This window comes from Apium graveolens, chromosome 7, assembly GCF_009905375.1.
Source record: "Apium graveolens cultivar Ventura chromosome 7, ASM990537v1, whole genome shotgun sequence".
NCBI lineage: Eukaryota > Viridiplantae > Streptophyta > Magnoliopsida > Apiales > Apiaceae > Apium > Apium graveolens.
The window spans coordinates 27360767-27367691 of NC_133653.1; positions in this window are offsets into that span (position 1 = coordinate 27360767).

Below are 6925 nucleotides of genomic sequence, written 5' to 3' on the forward strand. Positions count from 1 at the left end.
TAGGGTGAAAGCTGCTAACTTGCCCTAATCGGGGATAATCGGCCCTAATCGGGGCTAATTTCCATGTACAAGCTGCTAACTAGGCTCAAAAGAGCCTAATTTTAAGCTAGAATGCACTAATTGGCCTTAATCGAGGCTAATCTGCCCTAAACGGGGCTAATCAGGAATAATCAGTATGCATAAGACACTAATTATCCCTAATTCACACGAATTATAAGAGTGAATAGGTTAAACGACCCTAATCTGGGCTAATTTCATCATACGAATCATTAATTTCCCCTAATTCGGGTTAATTACGCTTAATATACACTAATCATCCCTAATCTGGGCTAAATTTCACTAATCGGCCCTAATATGGGCTTAATCTAAAAATCCTGAAAATTTAAAAAATTTCAATTTTTTTCTGATTTTTTCCTTTTTTTTCAAAATTTTTAAAAATTTTCACAGGGGGTCATCGGGGCCAAGCAGAACCTTCTGTTGCAGAAGGCTCTGCTCGGCCACATGCCCTTGCATGTGGGCTGCTCGGCCTAGGGAGGTCGGCCACCTCCTGGTCGGCCTGGAGCAGGTCCTCCTGCTCCGTGCTGACCAGGGGTGCTTGCTCCATTTTTTTTTTGTAGAACCTCTTCCTCAGATTCAAGTTCTCCACATACTTTGCCATTCCTGTCATGATCTTGGTTGTCCATGGAATTAATCTCACGGTTTCCCTTGAGTTCCTCAGGGGTCTACTACGTTTGTTTCAGTGAACGTTCTGTACTCATTCTAGTGAAAGTTTTGTACTCGCTCTTGCTCAGCGTCCTGTGTTCTTTTGAACTTGTTCTTATAGGAAGTCTTATACTTAATTGAACTTCCTTTGTAGGATGTTCTGTACTCCAACGAACTCGTTCTCGTGGACGTTCTAGTCTTCACGAAACTTAGTTTTGCGGAGAGTTATCCTTTCCGAGAAATTTCCGAAGGACCTCTCAAGAGGGCCTCCGGAGCAATTTTTGAAGCCCTCAGGGCTCTCCTACAAGAGCTTCTGGTCGGCTAAAAGGCCTCAATTTGTTGGCTGGTCGGCCAGGGCCACTACGGAGTCAAATTGTGGTCGTCTTGGCTCTGATACGGAGGCTTCTGGTTGGCCAAAAGGCTTTAATTTGTTGGCTGGTCGTCCGGGAGAACTACGAAAGCAGTTTGTGGCCATCTTGGCTCTGCTACGGAGGCCCCTGGTCGGCCATATGCCCTCCAATTGTTGGCTGGTGGGCCAGGCCACTACGGAGGCAAATTGTGGTCGTCTTGGCTCTGCTACGGAGGCTCCTGGTTAGCCAAAAGGCCTCAATTTGTTGGTTGGTCGGCCGAGAGCACTACAGAAGCAGATTGTGGCTGTCTTGGCTCTGCTACGGAGGCTCCTGGTCGACCATATGCCCTCCAATTATTGGCTGATCATCCAGGACACTACGGAGGCAAATTGTGGCCATCTTTTCTCTGCTACGGAGGCTCCTGGTTGGCCAAAAGGCCTCAATTTGTTGGCTGATCGGCCGGGAGCACTACGGAAGCAAATTGTGGCCGTCTTGGCTCTGTTACGGAAGCTCATGGTTGGCCAAAAGGCCTCAATTTGTTGGCTGGTCGGTTAAGGGCACTACAAAAGCAAATTGTGGCCATCTTGGCTCTGCTACGGAGGCTTCTAGTCGGCCATATGCCCTTCAATTGTTGGCTGGTCGGCCAGGGCCACTACGGAGGCAAGTTGTGGCCGTCTTGGATCTGCTACAGAGGCTCCTAGTTAGCCATATGCCCTTCAATTGTTGGCTGGTCGGCCGAGAGTGGTCTTAATGTATGTTGGGAGCCTCCTACAGGGTAGTATGACCCGTCAGGAGGGGAACGTTTTGTTCTCATAATCGTGAGTTCGGATGAAAAGCTAATCTTGTCTTAATCTTTACAAGTTTTGCTAATCATGGTGATTAACATAATCGTCCCTTAGTTAAGACTAATGACTTGTACTTAGTCCCATCCAGGATTTTCTCGGAGGACTGATACGATAAGCGATGTCCTGCACCCCATTTTTTGTTTATTATGTCGTCCTTTCTTATTTTTTTCGTTCTTCTCCACCAATTCCGGTGTTCTTTTAGAGAGATACCTGCTAGCGGGAACTAGGAAGACTTGCGACCTGTTATAATAAGTGACCCTTTTCCTATAAAAGAAGATGAGAAGTGCTCATTTTCATTCACACCTTCATTTTTCAACTTCTCAGATTCTCAAACTATCTCAAGCTTCTATCTTTTTTCAAGCTCTTCAAGAAGGTTTAGCGGACAAGGTCCTAACAAGTCCTCTTTCTCCCAGAAGGAAGCTCTGCACAAGAGGGCTACTCTTCGCTCCCTTCAAGGTATTGCTCTCGTCTCTCCCTTCTCCATTAACCATTATTCCAAGAGCCTAAAGAGTATGTTAGACGAGAGGGCGGACGAGTACCCAAGTACTGTCTATTTTGATGTGTTTCATCACAGGAGTATGCTCCGTGAGAAAGATATCTAAGAGATTTAGTCAATTTACTCATGGCCTGACTTCTTAAAGATTCACAAAGCTAAGCCTAGTGGGAGGACTTGCAACCTATGCCACCAAAGCCTATTCGTGTATAAGTCGGCCCTTAAGTCCAGGCTACATTTTCCCCTGCATCCTTTCATTCCAAGGCTTCTGGATGAGCTCAATATTCATCCATGCCAGATTTACCCTAATGGGTTGGCTTTCAATATTCTGTTCATAGTGAGATGTCATGAATTGGGCATCCCTTTGCGTTTGACGATGTTTTGAAGCATTATCATGATGAAAGCTTCTCCTTTAAACCGACCTGGTTGGGTTGTGACACAACACAGAGCTCATATTCCTCATATGGTGAACATTAGCTCTCTTCATGACTCAAACCATAAATGGAATAAGAAGTTTGTGGTCGTTGAATGGAAGGGTGGAGACTGGGGGACGTACTTCAGACGTGACTTCAGCAGCCCAGTTGATAGTTCTCATTACATTCTTAATCTTTCGGATGTTGAGCTTCTAGTCCGAGACCTCTTCATTAATGATGACGGGAGAACCCCTTATTGGGAGTTCGTAACAGAAACCAAGCTCATCGAAGTTGGCCTTAGCAGCCTCTCTATAGAAGGTATTTATTTTTGTTTCTCCTTAAATTTGTGCAAGTTTATACTCGACCCTTCTTACTTAAACTTTTTATAACTATATTCATGTTTTCCCTGTCAGGCCAACTGTAATATCCCGTAATTTTAAAGTTAGATTGATAATAGAATAATAGAATAAAAAAAGTATTAAAATTAGATAAGGACTAGGATTTTAAATTAAATTAGAATAACGGGCCTAAAATTTGGATCAGATTTGTAGGTTAAGATATAGGGCTTTGTAGCATTATAAATACATTATACTCGTCTTCCTCGTTTTTATTATTAAAATTCGTAGGTCTCTTCTCACATAAATCAGCAGTCTTGTAAAATTCGTATAAAATTCATGGTAAGTCGGAATTCGTTGATTCTGGACTTTTCGGAAAGATCTTTTCGTTCTCTACAACTTTCGTGTTTCGTGTTTTTCAAGATAACGTCGTTTAGAGGTTCAAAAAGGCTATATTCAGATCTGGTCAGGTTTTGAGGTAAGTACTTTTTGACTTATTTTTTGTTTTCGAAAAAGTTTTGATACTCTGATTTTCGAATTTCGTATAAGATATAAGAATTTTGTTTCGAACTGTATAATAAATAATATACGAGAATCTTTTGAAACCCAATCTCTACGTTTTCAAACCCGTTCGTAATTTATGCTATAGTTCCGGAACTAGACTTAGATACCCTTAGTAGGCGCTGGAGTGTGCAACTTTAGATACCTATTAAGGGCGCGTAATTATTGAACTTCAGATGCTGACCACTGGCAAAGTGTGGTATATGAGAATAAGAATAAGAATAAGATGTCGGCTACTGGCAAAGTGTGGCCGTAGATCAAGACTGTGGTATTTATAAAAATTATCATTTCGTTCTGTTTTACTCTGTTCTGATCTGTTATAAAATCTGCTCCGTTCTGTTTTAAATTCTGAATTTTAAAATATAAAACTTTGGGTTGTATTTATTTTAGAAAATATTTTACAAAATTATTATTATTTTGAGAAAAATTATTTTATTAAAAACACCCATTGTTTTTGAGTTAAATAGTTAGTCAATTTGTACTTGCTAGGCTTTGTAGCTCACCCCTTTCAATTTCAGGTTTCGTCTAAGAGTTCGACTTGGATAGCATTAGAGTTCGAGGACTTTAGATTTGGAGTAGATTGACTGTTGTACTTCCATTAGCTGGGCTTTTGTAATAATAATATTTGTAATAGAATTTTGGATTAGTAAAATGTATTTTATTTTAGTTTTCGATTTAGAATTAATAGTCCGGAAGTGCGGGCTGTTACAGTTGGTATCAAGACCAGGCTGTCTTTCGGAGTGTATTAGGTATGGGACTAGTACATTCCCTAGGTATGTTTCATCTGTAAGAGATTAGAGAGCCTAGATGTATGGAATTGTTGTGAATTTGGGGACCAAATTCTTTTTAAGGAGGGTAGTATGTAATATCCCGTAATTTTTAAAGTTAGATTGATAATAAAATAATAGAATAAAAAAAGTATTAAAATTAGATAAGGACTAGGATTTTAAATTGAATTAGAATAACGGGCCTAAAATTTGGATCAGATTTGTAGGTTAAGATATAGGGTTTTGTAGCATTATAAATACATCAGATTCGTCTTCCTCGTTTTTATTATTAAAATTCGTAGGTCTCTTCTCACATAAATCAGCAGTCTTGTAAAATTCGTATAAAATTCATGGTAATTCAGAATTCGTTGCTTCTGGACTTTTCGGAAAGATCTTTTCGTTCTCTATAACTTTCGTGTTTCGTGTTTTCCAAGATAACGTCGTTTAGAGGGTCAAAAAGGCTATATTCAGATTTGGTCAGGCTTTGAGGTAAGTACTTTTTGACTTACTTTTGTTTTTGAAAAAGTTTTGATACTCTGATTTTCGAATTTCGTATAAGATATAAAAATTCTGTTTCGAACTGTATAAGAAATAAGATACGAGAATCTTTTGAAACCCAATCTCTACGTTTTCAAACCCGTTCGTAATTTACGCTATAGTTCCGGAACTAGACTTAGATACCCTTAGTAGGCGCACGAGTGTGCAACATTAGATACCTATTAAGGGCGCGTAATTATTGAACTTTAGATGCCGACCACTGGCAAAGTGTGGTATATGAGATTAAGAATAAGAATAAGATGCCGACTACTGGCAAAGTGTGGCCGTAGATCAAGACTGTGGTATTTATAAGTGTTAGATATATTTGATAATGTCATGGCTAATATGATTTATGTTTAGTTTTCAGATCTTACTTAAACAGAATACATCAGTACTTACTGGAAGTCAGGACTTAAGGATATCAATACTTATATTATCAGGAGATAATCATCAGAAGATGGATATCAGAACTTAAGTGCTGATGGATGTTCAGATAAGGACGGTAGCTATTTAAAGGAAAGAAGATCGAGATAAACATAAGAATAGATATGCATGAAGAAGGAATTCTATGAAGAATAGAATACTTGAAAGAAAAGATATCTGATTGATATATTTTAGGAAGTAGAATTAAATTCCATATCAATTAGCGATTATCTTGTAACTGTGTAGTATATAAACACAGACATAGAGTTTACACTATAAGTGTTATCATATTCGAGAAGATTATTCATTATAACCCTAGCAGCTCTCGTGATATTTGTTCATCATTGAGAGGTAACAGTTCTATACTGTAACAGAGTTTATTGTTTCAATAAAGTTTGTTTTCTGTTACTTGAGATATTAAAGTTCGATTTGATTGTACTTTACACTGTATTCACCCCCTCTACAGTGTGTGTGACCTAACAAGTGGTATCAGAGCCGATCTGTTAACGCACATACAGTTAAAGATCCAAACACAATCATGTCTGACACAGAAACTCCAACTAAGCCTACCAAAACTGAAGAACCACCAAAGACACAAATTCAAAGTCGGTATGAGACCATCAGGGTTCCCATACTGAGACCATATGAATATCCCATATGGAAGGTGAGGATGACCATGTTCCTAGAAGCAACAGATCCAGAATATCTTGATAGAATCAAGGAAGGGCCTCACAAACCAACCAAGTTCGCTGTTGCAGTTACAGGTGAAGCAGCAAAGACCGTACCAAAGGAGAAGAGTGATTATACTGCTGAAGATATCGCATCAATTGCTAAGGATGCTAAGGTACGAAACTTACTGCATAGTGCCATTGATAATGTAATGTCAAACAGGGTAATTAACTGCAAGACTGCTAAGGAGATATGGGATGCTCTGGAAACAAGGTGTCAGGGAACTGATACAATTAAGAAGAACAGGAAGACAATACTCACTCAAGAGTATGAACACTTTGACTCAAAGGCAAATGAGTCATTGACTGATTTATATGATAGATTTTTCAAACTCTTGAATGATTTGTCATTGGTTGATAAGGAGTATGATCTTGAAGATTCAAACCTTAAATTCCTGTTAGCTCTTCCTGAATGCTGGGATTTGAAGGCAACAACAATAAGAGACAACTACAATCTTGATGAAACAACTCTTGATGAAATTTATGGAATGCTCAAGACTCATGAACTTGAGATGGAACAAAGAAGCAAGAGGAAAGGAGGAAAGTCAAGGACAGTTGCTCTTAATGCTGAAGAAGAAGCCCCCAAGGCAGCTACCTCAAGGAAAGACAAGGGTAAAGCTCTTTTCACAAAGTCTGATACTGAGTCATCAAGTTCTGAAAGTGATGATGACTCAGATTCTGAAAGCTTGCCTGAGACTGATGCTGATGAGGAGATGATGAAGCTGTGTGCTCTTATGGTGAAAGGGATCACAAAGATTGCATACAAGAAGT